Source organism: Pleurodeles waltl, chromosome 3_1, assembly GCF_031143425.1.
Source record: "Pleurodeles waltl isolate 20211129_DDA chromosome 3_1, aPleWal1.hap1.20221129, whole genome shotgun sequence".
NCBI classification, from domain to species: Eukaryota; Metazoa; Chordata; class Amphibia; order Caudata; family Salamandridae; genus Pleurodeles; species Pleurodeles waltl.
In genome coordinates this window covers 502,653,024-502,669,489 of record NC_090440.1, presented here as the reverse complement: position 1 = coordinate 502,669,489, position 16,466 = coordinate 502,653,024, and the positions used below count along the sequence as shown (strand labels likewise).

General features: G+C 47.1%; 1 long non-coding RNA gene across 2 annotated transcripts in view; it reads left to right on the top strand.

Annotated features, from left to right (window-relative positions):
- LOC138284227 (uncharacterized) overlaps window positions 1-16,466 on the top strand; it is a 79,696-nt gene that overhangs the window by 2,041 nt on the left and 61,189 nt on the right. The gene's annotated exons all lie outside the window — the stretch shown is intronic.

Genomic DNA, 16,466 nt, shown 5'->3' with positions numbered 1-16,466 from the left:
AAGCATACACATTTATACACAAATGTATTGAAGGAGAGGCAGAGGCAGTCGAAACATGCTGTCTGACTTTCTCAACACAAATATGAATATTGCAGTTGCACACAAATAAGTTTATTTCCTTCTCATTCTCTTCCTCTCTCTCCCCTTCTCTCTCTCTTTTGCACACACACTCACATACACCCACCCACTACCCCCCTTTAAGATGGAGAAGTCAGAGAGCCTGTTTTTCGCCTTCACACCTACAGAATTCCTCCAGTCACCTGCCAGTCCTGCACATTGCTCTGCCACCCCCCCCCCCAAAAAAAAAGAACCGTAGCAATGCAAAGTAATAGCCCCAATAACTATCAAGAACAAATTAGCCTTGCTTTTGCAGTGTGGCAAAGCTTTGACAAATTAATTCTGTGTTTTTTCTAAGGGTAGAGAATAGCGTTTTTAATTTATTTTAGCAAACTGTTGTGCTAGGGTGTGTGTCAGCCTTGACAAATGGTGCAAACGTTCTTCGCACTCCTTGTCCTTGCCTTTAATAGGAATTAAGTTAAACACACTTCTGCATGCTAATTGCATGTTTACTGGCTAATGGAAATTACAAATGGTTTTCGCCACCTCAAACGAGGATGGGAGCCCACGACCAGCCTGTAATTAAATACTTTGAGGGAAACATAACTCACGGTATTGATCAGACGGGGGTAAATCTTTTAACTGTTCATTAATACTGTAAATATGCTGTAGAACAAAGCTGCCATTGTTGTGGGGGTAATCAGTGCATGTGGTATGGACGAGGCAGCCCTGCTGCAGCAGATAACGTGTTTCTCTCTGTCTCTTTGCCAGGGGGGACATTGCAGTCACAAAAGCCCCACACACCAGCCTGGCATTAATAATGAAGCTATGATGAAGCACACGTGGTGTGGGCCTTTAGATGTGTGCCCCCGCCTTTCCACCCCTCCAGAAAGACCAAAATCACTTTATAAACTACAGCAGCTCCATATATTTATAACTTATATATTTATGTCGCTCAGGGCTTCATTACACTTACACTACAGAAGCAGTGCAAATCAGTCAGTCATATATATATATATATATATATATAGAGAGAGAGAGAGATAGACAGACAGACAGATAGATAGATAGATAGATAGATAGATAGATAGATAGATAGATAGATAGATAGATAGATAGATAGATAGATAGATAGATTTCACCCATACAGGAAACAGAAAGAAGTGGTTGTCTCTCTCCAGCTGACAGAGTCCATGTCAGGGAACAGTTGTAGCTCAGGTCTTTTAAACTTTGGCCCGACTTGTGACGATAGCGCAACTCTGATCCCAGGGGTCAAAGGTGATCACGTTCCCCGCCTTCACAGAAATTAAGAGCTGGGCACGCAAAAAGTAAATTTCCTCGAGTCGTCTTTGAATCAGAATGTGTTAAAGTTCGCGGATTCAGCGGTTCGCAGTGGTCCAGGTTCGGTCCCGAGAGCGCTTTGCTAAAGCACATATCTCTTCCCAGGGACTTTGATTCTGTGCTCAGGAATTCCCAACGGCTCTGGGCTTTGTCTTAAAAGGAATGGGACCCTGAATGGTGTGAAAGGGAAAGAGGGGGTCGCTTCGAATCGATTTCGCTTGTCTTCGCTGTCTTCGCGGATCAACGCCCTTCAATAGACCCGTAGGTGCTCTGTCAAGCACAAACTGGGCGACATTTTCTAACCGTGTCGTGACTCACTACAATAGCACACTGCTACTGGGTGCGTGTGTGTCTTTCATAGATAGCCTTACACACAGTAATCGCCACGCACAGGCACTTATAGGCACACTGATGTACGTGTACTTACTTTTTGTGCGCGGATGTACGTTCATGTCGCTATGTCTGTGTGTGTGCGCCTGCGCGTCTCTTTACATGTCTACACCTAGATGTGAATTCCCACTCTCTAAATACGTGTTCATTATTATGTGCTCATCATCTAAGTACAACGGAGAGAGCTGCGTACATTCGGCGCATGGCCTTCAACAGACCATGAGAGGCGAGTAGGTATTCATAGGTAACAAAGACGCAGTAATTATCAGTTTCTTAATTCACACCACGTTTTGGGTTCTTTAACGGCAACCTGTGGGCAGCAACAGGGCCCGAATAAACAGAATGTCAGACTACGGCTGGTATTGTTTTTTACACATTGTGCCAAGTCACCCGCGCAGGCACCAGGCCTGTTCTGTGCAGGTGATCAGCAGAGGTGGGAGGGAGGCTGGGGGACCTGTCCCCCACCATGGATCACTGCAAGTCTGCCTGGGTATCAGAGGTGGGAGGGAGGCTGGGGGGACCTGTCCCCCATCAGGGATCACTACAGGTCTGTCTGGGTAGCAGAAGTGGGAGGGAGACGGGGGGGGGACATGCCCCCCCTCCCCCCCCCCCCGGGGGTTCACTGCACTGGGGCACGCGACGGTCTTTCCGGGTATCAGAAGTGGTTAGGGAGACTGGGGGACATATCCCCTCCAGGGATCACTGCACTGGGGCACGCGCAGGTCTGCCCGGGTATCAGAGGTGGTTAGGTAGACTGGGGGACCTATCCCCACCAGGGATCACTGCAGGCCTGTCTGGGTAGCAGAAGAGGGAGGAAGACGTGGGAACATGTTCCCAACCTGGGATCACTGTACTGGATCACACGCAGATCTGCCCATGTAGTAGAGGTGGGATGGAAGCTGGGGGGTTCGTCCCCCACCAGGGATCACTGCAGGTCTGCCCAGGTAGCAGAGGTAGGAGAGAAGCTGGGGGACATTTCCCCACCACGGATCGCCGCAATGGATCAGCTGGCATCGTGTGACCCAGAATCCGGCCTCCCCTCCGTTCTGTCGTCCAGCAGCACCCTTTCACCCGTCTCTATTCCTCAATGGCCTTGCACGGGTGGCTTCAAGCTCGAGAAGCAGACATGGACACCAATCGATTATTGCAGATGGTTATTCGACCATGAGAAGTGGAGAGAAAACAGCCGGCCTCGAACAGACACCCGAAGCGTTAGGAAATGCAAACACAGGCCTTTGAGAGGTTAAGGGTCGATACCATTTTAAGTGGCACTGAAGAAAACTCTGTTTTTTTTTCTAGATGCAATTAAACAGAACAACGACATATTAAACAACCGTAAGAAGGTTAGGTGAGGATTCGGTTCATCCCACAGTGACAAAAGTGGGAACACATCACAACTGACCGGAAGCGGAAGTGATTGTGATAGAGGTGGATTGGAGGTGCGGGACTGTAAGAAGGGGAACGCAAGGAAAGGGAGGAGATTGCATGTTATCGGGGGCACTGAGCAGGGAAAAAAACTGTCGTGAGATGGAGAGACAGAAATGACACATTGAAAAGAGGTTAACAGGGGGTGCTCACGAGGTGAGTACTGGGAAAAGATGCCCTGCGAATGGAGTCTGGAAGAGGGCCCAGTGGGACATGGGAGCCCGAAGGAGAGAGGCCGAAAGGAGAGAGGGCACTGGGAGTGTGGAGACTGGGAGGGACCGAAGAAGTAGCGCATGAAAGAGGCGAGATTGATAGGGGGCATGGGGGGGGGGGAGATACTGGTCACAGGGTATCTAGTGGTAGGATATTGAGGGAGGGCCGAGAGAGAGCCATCGAGAGAGAAGGAGAGAAAGACTGGAGAGAAGAGAGAGAAGAGAGGAAGAGTAGGCGCTGTGGGAGGAAATAATAAGATAAAGGCGCCTGTGGGAGGGAGGGGGTGATGGGAGAGAATTGGGTTTATTGCAGACCCCTGCGATGCAGAGGGAGCATCACCAGCCAACTCTTCAAGGGCCCCCATTCAGCCCAAAACAAATGCATATGTGTGAGGAGGGAGACTCAGAGACCACTCTACGTATTCTGCGGGGTACTCCATCATTTTGTGTTACACCACTCGGGAGGGGCTCCAGTGCTGGAGCCAGCACTGGAGAAGTGATACAGTGAGGGGGTTCCCAGGAAGAGGGGGTGCTGGGAGAGGGGATATTGAGAGCCGAAGAGGCCTTGGAAGAGGGGATAACTGGGAGAGCGGTATCTGTAAGAGGGGTCCCTGGAAGGGGTTGGGGAGAACTCGGAGACAGCATACTGGAGAGGGGGGCCTGGAAGAGGGGATAACGGGAAAGCGGTTCCTGTGAGACGGGTCCCTGGAGGGGAGGTTGGGGGGAACTGTGAGAAGGACGTCTGGGAGACAGGATCCTAGAGAGGGGGAAAGGGGGCTCTGGAAGAGGGGCTGCTGGGAGAGTGGATACTGAAGGACAGAGGGGATATTAGAGAGCGGTATCTATAGAAGGGGGTCCCTGGAAGGAGGGATACTGGGAGATACTGAAAAAGGGAGGCCCTGGGAGCAGAAATAATAGCAGAGGGGATTCTGGGAGACAGGTTACTGGAAGAGGGGATACTGGAAGAACGGTATCTGTAAGAGGGTGACTTGGAAGTGGGTGGGGGTACTGGGAGAGGGAATCCCAGGAAAAGGGGTTACTGGAAGAGTGGTATCTGTAAAAGGGGAGACTAGGACAGGGTGACCTGAAAGAAGAGATACTTCGAGAGAGATTAGTCAGGGAGATGGAATACTGAGGTATCTGTAAGAGGGGACATCGGAGAGGGGGCCTAGGAGAGGGGCTACTGAAGGGAGATTTGCCTGGGAGAGAGTATAATGAGAGGTAGTGTGGTATTAAAGGGGATACTTCGAGATGGGCGTTTGGGAGTGCTACGGGATACTAGGTGATGAACCAAGAAGCACCTGCAGAAGGTGTATTTTGGCTGGAAACTGGGGGACTAGTTGTAATGAGATACTATTGGCAGTGCTTGGAAATGAAAAATAGGAGTGCAGGTACTCTGTACCTGAGTACCTGCTTATTTCTGAGAAGTGCCGGCACTCTCCAATTAAAAGTATTACGTTTTTCTTGAGAAGTGCAGGTACTCTCCCTCTCAAAATAAAAAAGTGCCGGTACTCAGTACCGGACAGTACCGGCCCATTTAAAGCACTGATGGGCCACCTGGTGGGCACTAGGTGCAGGGGAGACAGATGGGCGGATTGCAGCAGTGAGAGAGGAGAGACTAGAAGCAAATGTTGAAGGTAGAATTCGAGTGCAAATAACACAGCGAGTTAGACACCCGACGAGGGCGCCGGGCCGTGGGTGTTTTGGGAGGAAACGCAAGGAGAGCTAGAGAAAGCCAACCAGAGAAGAGGAATGTGTAGCAGTACTCTCGAGACTCTCTCAGAGTCGGAGAGGACAGTGCGAGGAGAGACAGCGAACCTCTGGAGACATTCATGTGAGCGACATCACAATGGATTGGCTAAAAGAGAGGGCATGACGACACGGGAGAGACTGAAAGAACGGGCACTAAGAGAGAGGCGACGTTCAACAAGGGTATTAAGCAGGGCTCCCTCAGATGTAGTCTATGAGGAAATTACACCCAGAGGAAGCTTAGAAAGCGGAGGCCGTGGGGAGAAACAGAGGCGCGACAGCAATCGGGAAACACAGAACGTGTTCAAAGGAAACGTGAAAGTGGACATTGGGCGGGCGGCCTGAGTGACATTGGGAGGAGACAGTGGGAGGGGTTATTGACTAGGAGAAGATATTGATAAGTCTTGAGCGAGGAGTGCAAGATTTGTCGAAAACATTGAGACGGAGAACGTTATGGTAGGGTGGGAGAGCTAGAGACAGGCAGAGAGAGGCATAGAGAGAGAGAGAGAGAGAGAGGTATGTCAGATATGTGACAGATAGATAGATAGATAGATAGATAGATAGATAGATAGATAGATAGATAGATAGATAGATAGATAGATAGATAGATAGATAGATAGATAGATAGATAGATGCACCCTTCAGTAAGAACTGTGCTAGAGAAGCAGAGGCAGTGAAAGTGACGCAAGGCGTGAGAGGGAACGAAAGAGGAAGATAAGTGATATAAAATAAGGAAGAGAAAGTGTGTGAGGGTGATTGAGATTAAAAAAGACAGTAGAGAGTGGGGTGGGGTGGGAGAGATGGAGCGGGAACTTAGAGTGACTGTCCATGGGCGCGTTAGGGATAGCGAAAGGAGTGCAACCAGGAGAAATGGAGAGTGTAGGAGGAGAGAAGTGGCAGAGCGTGTGGAAGTGAGGAAGGGGTGTGCGCTCATTACTGAGGTGTTCGAACGTCAGCAGGCCGAGGCTGTGTAAACACAAGTGTGCCCGGCCTGAGCCTGCCGGTGACACTGGAAGACGGATCGTGCGCTAGAAGTGGCCCCAGAGTCTCCTTAAAGCAGCTCAGAGGCTCCCCGGACAAAGGGGACGCCCGCTGGGGCGTTATTGATCGGCCGAGGGGCCGAGGATGTCAGCACACTAAATATTTACTGATCACACACTCAGGGCCGCCACGCACCGCGCCTCGCTGTGAGCAGGGCCGGGTAAATCATTCCATTAGTGTGCATCAGGCGCAGCGCACACTCTGGCCGGGCGGGCCCTGCGAGTGCCCCTAGTGGGGGTGGCGGGGGGGGGGGGGGGGTTCGTCTGCTGGAGTGATGGGGAGCAAGGAGTCGCGCTAGGGCACGCTAGGGCTTCAGGAAAGGTGTCCCCTTGCGGCTCGGGAGCTACCTCTGCATCAGGCTCAAGATAAGCCACCGAGGAGCACACGAGAGAGGCATGAAGAGGGGGAGTGCGCACCGCCTCATAAATATGTGCGTGTGGGCCACGGGCGCAATACGAGGGGCAGGTAGAGAATAAAGATATGTGCGCAGAAAAAGCAGCGGTGTGGACTCTAACAACATAACCAACATGCGTTTTGTAATACGTAGATATGTGTACGCGTGTGTACCCACACATCAATACTTCTTTCGCATACATGTACCAGTACACGGGGTAATACCAGCACGAACATGCTTCTTGGCTCAACTGTTGGCCTCTGGTCACCTCTCCTTTGCGTTTAGTCCTCTACGTGTGAACGAACCCCCGCCGTCCCTTAACAACACCCGTGCATGTGTAATGTATACCCATATGTGCGGAGAGTGCTACGGCGCTTACCATTTAAGAGCCTGGAGCTGGGTCTCAAGGCACCAGAGGTGACCCCTTTAGTGCGTCATAACCCACCAACTATCGTAGCGAATAACACATTCTTGTCAGCCTGCACACATGCGTCAAGCCACGCTAGTGTTGCGAAGGGACGTTAAATAAAAAAGGCAGACATTACCAATAAAGGTTTTTAAGTAGATATATTGCACAGGGGTGTACATTTGTGCACGGACAAAAAATGCCACTAAAAAGGCCTTGTGAGTTGGGCCCAGTTGTTCTCTACTTTAAGTGCTTGTTTGTGACATTTCATCCTCCCGGTGATTGATCTGCTTAGTTATATTATGCGGTACAGGCGGATTGCGTGGAAATGTACCTGCACACTCTTGTGTCCGAAGCAGATAACAGTGATAAGTGCTTGAATGTACATCTATTAAAAGTCTTAAAATGGCTATTATTGGACCCTATTTGTATTCCCATCATGAACAGTGCGCGAGTGTGACAAGTGTACATCTCAACAAGTGTAACTTGCAATATATTACTACCATTATGAGCATGGGGTTTATTTTCTTCTGTAAAATGATACTAGCATGGAATGTGTGAGGCATTAATCGGGGATTTTTTTCAAATAAGTTAAACTCTGCTATGGAAATAATATTTATATAGCACCAAAAATGTGTGAATCTATGTTTACTGTGCACTTATTCCAAATAAAGTGTTTTTAATCCATATGTTTTTTGCCAGTATGTCATAAATAGTATATGTGCAATGCGCCGGGTGTCATTCACAATTTACTAGCATTGTTGAATGTGAGGAAGAGCCACAAGTCACAAGAGGCATGATGCCCCATGTCTCCCCTCAACAAGCATAATGAATAGCATACTGCACCCTGTGCATCCACGTTTATGGTTTATGCCGTGTTATTTTTCATATGGATTTATTTTATAAAATATATTTAGCCAAAACCAGTATGTAAAGGGATAAAATTATTTTGAGTAGGCCTCAAGGTAATTAGCAGAATTTTTTCCCAGTGCCAAGTCAATGTAAAGAGCAATATGTCAAGCAGTAATCACGGGTTTGCTCATGTCAACATCTCTGTATTGCAATAGCACGTGCGAGTGAACGCTTATTAGTACAGTTGCTCGCAACACACACACTCACATGCACACACGTACTTATGTCACGCGAGTGAAAATAAATGTGGCCCCAGAACACTTTCCTTAGAGCTACTGCACTAATAAATACACTTCCACACGTTTAGTGACAGTGCAAATGTCAAATTTGGCATCTCACTATTGCAAAATTGATACAAGAAAACACTTTTTGTTGCATCACATATTGTATGTAAGCACTACTTAACAGGGGCACCAACACTAATTTGTAGTCACCGGTCTCTTCAGTTTCATTTGGACGTTCTGCATACATTTGTTATAATATTTTATTATGTTATGCAGGTTGTAGGGCGCACATTCACCCTGGAGGGCCTAGCGTTGAGCAGCGTTCTTTCTGAATTCTGGTGTTAGTTAAATATGCTCCATTAAAACAAGTACAGTATATAAATAGCATGGCATAAACCATAAATGCAGATGAGCAGAGTCCATCTGCCCCTTGCTCCCATCTGAAATTGCAAAGCAGGGACAGCTTTCTCTGCGTCATGTGCCTACCTTGGTCCTGGGTGTCAGGCTGGATGGAAGGTGGGGAGAGCAGACCACCCACAAGATACATTGATTTGCGGAAAAGAAGCGCGAGGCTTGCAGGTAGAATGAACAACACAAACACAAGATGGGGACAGAGCCCCTTAGAAGCGTCCGTGCGCGTGAGCCCGCTGCTTCCAGGCAACGCGCGGCACAGGCGGCGGAGCCCACCCTGGCAGCCCGCGCCTGCTGGAGGACAGAGATGGGGATGCTGCGCGCGCTGGGCAGAGGGCGAAGCCGGACGGGGCATCGAGGACCAGACTGCGCAGTTCATATCCTTGGGTCTTGCAGTGCGTCCATTTTAACTTAAAGTTTCACTTCAAGTGAACATAGAATGTGCTGGCCAGAGTGAAAGAATTGCATATACTTTGTAAGAGTGTGGCCATCTCCATGCACAGCCTTCTTTTAAGCATTGGTGTGTGTCGTGTGCATTATCCTACTGAACATGTGCGCGTGCATTTTTGTCAGGTTAGCCTCTTTGTGTTGTGCACATGTTCATTTGCAGACGTGTGTGCATTGCCTTTTGTAGGCATGCGTGTACAGAACCCTATTGTTGATGTGTCTGTGCATGTACATTTGGGACCTTTACGTGGCACACGCCATTTGGCGTCTTCTGAAGGCTTTGCCTGTTTATAGCCCAATTGCTATAGCTGTGTGTGCACAGCTGTATTCGAATTGCGTCTGGCATTGGCTCTTTGGTGGCGTGTGCCTGCGCCTAGCCTCCCCGCCGCTAGAGGCCAGTGTGCGCTACTCCTCTTCAGATGTGATGTTCATCGTCCGCTACAGTCCTGCGTGTACACCCTCTCCCTCTTGTTAAGACCTGCGTCTTAATTCCTCTTTTCAGGACTGAGAGTGCAATCTGTCCACATTTCACCATGGATTTATATTTTTAGCACTGCTGTGCGCATGTCCATTTTCCGTGCATTCTTCCTTCTGCATATCTTAATGCATTCTTCCTTCGTGGTACACTCTGTGTACATTCTTTGCCTGCATACTTATTCTTATTTTGGACTTTTGATCGCGCTTTTTTCCCTTTGATGAACATCTGGGTGGATTTTCAAACTGGAGATCAGCGTGTGCAGTTTCCTATGACCATCTACTCCTATATCCTGATGACACCTTTGAATGTGCAACAAACCCTGCTACCCTCCCCACCCCCGGGCTCCCCGCACACACACACAGACCTGAGACAACTTGAAACACCCAGTGCGACCCTTGAAAAAACTCCGCGCTCTTTAAGTCTTGAAACAGGCATGAAATGTCTATGAACTTTTGGGTACTTGGTGAATTCGTCCCTGGTGTGCTACGCCCCGTTATGCTGTATCAGAGCTTGAAAAGGGCATGGCAGGGACTCGAACATTCGTTAAAAGCTCCACTGCAGACAATATTTCCCCTGCAAGATGACGGAGACGGTTACCTGTGTAGATTCTGACATGGACCAGGCTAATACTCATCAGTACCAGGTACCCCCCGCTGCGCCTGACACCCATGACAGTTCTGGCTTCTCAGCCAATGGGACTTTAGATGATGGAATTCTTAGCCAATACAAAATCATAAAATGCAAAGTGGTGCTGGCTAAAAAGTCAAAGGGCATTGCAAAGTGCCACGTGACTGTCGATTATTGCTTCATTTATCAACCAAGAAAGGAACGAAGCTCGGAGGGTTTGAAAGTCCACTGCATGTTACGGGTACTCGTCTTGGCAGGTTGACTTCAAATTTCATTCTCATGAGGACGATAAAACGAAGGCCCTTGTGGCAAGTAACATGATAAACTGTTATTAAGAGGCCATTCAATTCTGGTTTGCGCTGTACAAATTGAAGTATCACTTAAACAAACAGGCAGGCTGGCAGGGCCAGATCCCGTTAATACAGCTTTATAGTTAAACGTCCTATTAATAATGCACAACTTTTCATCTCAGTTGCAATTCCTGGTGATTTCCTTACAAGTGTGACAGCCCCTCGAAAGAACTGGCTCTTGAGATGTCACTGAGGCAGGCTAGAACGATGTGCTTGTTGTACCTGAGCTCGAGGACAGCGGGCTGGGCAGGAGGTGGCAACAAACTCCGAGACATGGTCCAGCTGCAAACTGTCAACTGGTCACTCTCTCAATGGGCAAGTGACCTCTTCCCCTCTCTCTCCCACCCCTCAAACCAAGAGCAGAATCGCTGCTCCCGGGCTGTCACAGGGAGGGTCCGGGGGTGGGGAGTTGGGGGGAAGAGGCGGGCGCCTTTAGGAGGGGGACGTTCTGACCCTAGGGTATCAGGCGGTCAGACTAATAGAGACCAGCTAATCATTTTCACAAGATTAAGTAATTTTGAAGAAATGATTCCGCGTGTGAGACTGTAACACCTTTCCCACCCTGAGAAGCTCACTGCCCCTCTGAGTGAGGTGATGTGTAGTGGGGGCAGGGCTCGTCCGCTCAGTTTCACCGTAAGGGTCCAACTCGGGACGAAAGTTAAGCGTCAGTGAAGGTGGGCGGAGTTATTATAAAACGTGTGCAAGGTAACGTGTAATGAATGCGTTGCCATATAATCCCCGGGCTGTAGGTCTGGGGACCAGTGGGTGTGTAAGGGGACAAATTAGGAAGGTTTTTATTATTTACAGCAACAAAAGGAAAGGAGATTCCTGGTAAATTAAAGTATGAAACATTTAGTTGTCTAAGTTGGGCATATACATTGAGACATTCTCCGTCTGATAGTTTAATTGGCAGCACAGATATTATTACTTTCTGTTTTCAACATCACATCTGTCCGTTCTATTCGCTGTAATTACCAGATATTACTGTCATCACATTTATTGAATTCCAATTAAACGACCTCGGCAGGCTCAATTGTTCTACATACTTCTCGAACTTTTGAATTGCCAATGACGTTAGATGTCAGAGTAAATGTTTAGCTCGCTGAGCCACCTTGGTAGTCATCTTTGTCGAGTCGAAATCGGAAGTGGCATCTTAATGTAGTTAAATGTCTGCGCGACTCAATAGTTTGTGTTGGACAATGGTTTGGAATTGGTTGGAAAGTTGCAAAGGTCTCTTTTGCTCCACGTGTACAAGGAAGCAGCAGATTCGCCGCAAGAATGCGTCCCTACTTCCGGTCTCGCGACCTGTCACCTTCCTGACTAGCCTGGAAGCTTTGGGGGTGGGATTGGAAACGGCGCCACTGGAATGCGCATTGATCTACACATGGTATATAATTTTATGCTGCCGTCACTTTACTCGTCCTCTAAATTCGCAGAGCCGCCAATTTCAACAGATGACCAACCTCACCATGTTTACCAGCCGGGGCAAGCACTTTTACGTGTCTTTGAGTCGTTGAAACTTGCCAACAATTAGCTTTTTGGAGAAGTACCGCTAGATGGAGAATAAATGCAGACCCCCAAACACGTTCGGTTTGTATCTCAGGCCGCCAACGGCAATGACACAAATACACCAGTATATTATTTTATTATTGAAAAAGATACTAAGTACCACGTGCATCACTTCCTGTAAATCTATGGTCGCGTTCAAGTGTTTTGAACATTAGCACGGAAAACGCGGATGGTTTCCAGCGAATGTCAGTCTCTTCTGCAGAGCCTGAGGGCAAAGAGCCGTCCAATCTGCATAAACTCAGGTATATATTGGAGGAAGCGGAGGACGTGTGCGTCTGGCAGTATCCGCACTTGCACGATTGAGCTAGATTGTCGTTCAGTCCCGGCTGACCCATTTGTCTTAGTGTGATCGTCGGCAAATTGCGCCTGCCATCGCATCGCTTCTCGGACAGCATTGACACTCCTGAACCGTGCGCTGTGCAGAGGTGGACTGTTTCTTCCTCAGGTAAACCATGTCCTTTTTTCTCAATGCTTTTTTTAAAAACGTAATATATAATTTTGGATTGTTGGACTGCACGCACGTTTAGCGTACAGTAACGTTTCTTTGCGGGCTGGCATTGTTCAGGTTTGTCAGCTGAGCCAAGACAACGTGTTTTTGTCAGGGAGCAAACATCGGCTATCCCAAAACGGTGTTTGCAAGGTGACATTCCCGGTGTGCGGGGTGGAGGAAGAAAGGGAGTTGTTTGTTCAAGGGTGGTAGAAAGTGCAGAGGCGACATCTAGGAAGTTACCCACCACCCACCCAACTCTGCTTTAACCCCATCTCAAACAAACCTCCACCTGAAAATTTCAAGAATGTCATAGCAAATAATTAATTTTTGCAAGACATTTTTTGCCCACGGACAGCCCACTTTCACGGATCCCGCGCGGGTAGACGCGCTCCTGGGGGTGACTTTCGGTAGCGCAATAACAAAGCCCAAATGTTCATTATTTTGCCGTTTTCAGAGGTTTTACGTCTCGGGGGATACAAATTAATTTCCCGAGCTCGAACTCCCTTTTTTAAAAAGAAGCTGATGCCCCCCACCTGTTCAATGACTAATGCTGCCCCATCACCGTCACAAATCCTCCACTCCTGACCTGCGGTACTAAGGAGCACATTACATCCCTCAAACTGCTGAATGCGCTGCTAGAACCACCAACGCCCCAAAGCATCCCTGAGCGAGCAGAAGATAAATAAACACGGAAAGAATGAACACAGGCAAACTAGGTTTATCCCACGCCGACATCGCAGGGCTGAAAACTATGAGCGAGGTTCGCCTTGAAAACTCTGCTTCGACTTTCTGCCCGCGTGTCACGCACTGGAGAATCTGCCCCTTCTCACACGCAGGAGCGGTTCGATTGTTTTGTTTCACTTCCGAGTGCCGAAGATGAATAGTGCTTCCGGGATTCTGAAGCCGCTGCAGGTGAATCCTCGAGTTTGAAACTCCGTTGGTTTGCAACGGAAGAAACTCCGTGACCATCATTTCCCCTCAACACAGGCTAGCACCAGAACAAACACAACCATTCGCCGCACACAGGACCACTTCATACCCCGGGGCAGGCCACCTTTGCCCTGCTTTACTGGCTCTGTTATGGCTGATGTACACACAATATTGTGCTGTTTCTAGTCAGGGAGTTATGGTGCATGCTGTCCGCTCAGCACACACGTTTCTGGCAGAGAATGTCATCTGAGCATGAAGTTTGTAGCCAAGATCCATTACCAGAAAGTGCACAAGGCTGTAAATGTGGAAATGGAATAAACACTGGCAAAGCACATAGTCTGCAGTGGTGGGGGCAATGGTCTTAGTATTGGCTGTGGTGGTATTGACAATAGTTGTGTTGATAATGCGGTACACAATATTTTCAAAAAATGATGCAGTAAAAAAAAATACAAATAGGATTGCTTTCTGTTTACATCAAAAGGGTGGCTAAGAATTGAATGTGTGATGGTTGCTTGCAGTTTTCAGCTGTAAAATAGTCTCTTTTACTTTACAATGCTTACAATCCGTAGCACATGGAATTCGACTTCACTTCTAGGAACATCTCTCTCTCATCTCATGTATTATTCCATGTCCTACGGATTGTAAGCATTGTAAAGTAAAAGAGACTTGGTAAGAATGTATCATGCAGACAGCTGTGCTATCAAGCCAGACCTAATAAAATACTGGCACAAATCAAAAGGACCTGGCTACAAAGATTTGGGCAGCGTTCAACTAATGTGGACAGGGACAGTCATAAAAGTGTGTGAGTACTCATACAAACAAATACTTGTATAAATGTGTGCAGAATTTATACTACCAAACTAAACATTTCCTAAGGGAATCGGAATAGGAATTGCAAACCTTAGGACCCTACTTAAAGGACTTTGTCCACTATGCACACAAGTTTAAAGGATCTCTCTGAAGTTTTTTGTGCACTTTTTGTGGACTTTACCTGCAACAGGCAAGATCTCCTTAAAGTTAAATTGTCATTGAACATCCTGCAGTTTTTTTTTGGTTGCACTAAGACAGAGCAAAAACCGATGGAGATCACCACAACACATCGCATGCAAAGGCAGACTAAGCTAATTTGTGGTTTGGGTTCCTGACTGATTCACACATACAGAAGTGAACCCCAGCTTGAATCTGTTGCCTCAGAGGTCTTTCCCCAGTTGCCCCTTTCCGGTTTCACAAGGTAGCTCTCCTGGTTCACAAACTTCTTTGGATATTTTTTTTACTTGGGCCAGATGGGTCCAGATGAGCTCAACAAAGCCCCAAGAGGTTCCAGGAAAAAGACATAGGATACAAACAATGCTCACACTCCGTCCAAGTTCAAAACTCAAACATAAAGCTAAGGAGCACATCACCAGAGGTGCATGAACTGGACACCTCAGTCCATAAACACTGTTGTCCCAAAAACAGCTTTGCTGAGGTGATGTGTGGCTAAAGTGAGAAAACTCCAAAGCTAGAGTATATGCTGCGCCACAGACTTATGTGGTTCTGGAGCGTGCAATTGGGGAGGAACCACATTTGCCACGTTATTGCTATCTCGTCTGGGTCTAAAGTTAGTAAAATAAACATGCCACGGGTGGTGGGTGCAGCACAGATGCAAACACTTTGCAAAGATTCACTGCTCACCTTTGTGTTATTGATTGCTGTTTTCAGCAACTAGTACTAAGGAGGCGGGGCTTTTATTTCGGTCATATTAATGCCCCCGGTTGATGAAACACGGAAGGCTTTTATTGGCAGCATGAAAATAATCTGGATATAGAAATGTAATTCAAACAGTGACCAAAACGTTTTCGTTCACTATTCATGCAAATTCATGTTAGATCACAGGCACAATCTCACAATAGCAGTTATTTCAGCAGGGCAAGGAAATCCAAAGCACAGATATTATTTTGGGGTGTGGTGTTATTCATCCTTCATTGTTCCTTAGATTTCAGACAGTTAATGCAGAATACGGTCCACAAGGGTCGTTTCTTTATGCAGCCAGGTGCCTCTGAGGTCAAGTGTGAACACACTGATAGCAAACCGAAGACCAGTTCTAAAATATATATGGGTCCACAGAATAAAAGAGGCACAGCTTTTATTGATAGAAGAGTACATATGTAGGATTTATTATTCTGAGTGCAACATTTTATGTTTTACACAATCTATTTTGTTCTAAGGCTTGGAAGGGATAGTCTTAAAAAATGAGCGCTTCTTTTTGTTGTATGCAAGACATAATCTTTCTTTGACGGTGAATAACATGTTCAATAGTATCCTGTCCATGCCCTCTGTGTTCTTTTATAGTAAACACTCCCATCGCGTTGGCAGCTCTTTTATTTGGTTCAATTTAGAATGGATGCTTGTGTGTGAATCTTCTTGTAGCACAAAGAGTGGCAGAACACATTTTTGTTAAAAAAGAAAACTCATGTTTTAAAATAGCAATATATTACTTTCAAAGAATGTGCCTCATTTGGTGCAACATTTGCCATTTCGTGCTGTGTAATTCATCTCAGCCACTTGTAATCACTCTGGGTCACATCCTAGCCTATTATTCTTGAGCTCATCTGAGGCATCACAGAAAGAGACCATCCAGATGCAAGCCAGTCTTGTCCCCGTTCCTATAGGGACAGTTCAGCTTGTGGACCAGTAGGCAATAAAAAAACAAAAAAACTTCAATGCTAGTGTTCCAAAAATCGCATGGAAATTGTAGGAAATGGCATAGAAGAATTTTGGGACTACTGAATCATTGGCACTAAACACACATACAGACCCAAAGAGCAACAACATTTACACAAATACAAATGAAGAACAGCGTGAAAACACAACATATAGCAACATATAGGACAACCCAACAGAAGCACAACTCTATACAACACAACAGCACAACAAAGAATAACAGCACATTAACACAACAACACAAGCACCACGGCAAGATAACACAACACAATAATGCACCAAAAAACAAGAACAGAAAGACAAACCAGAA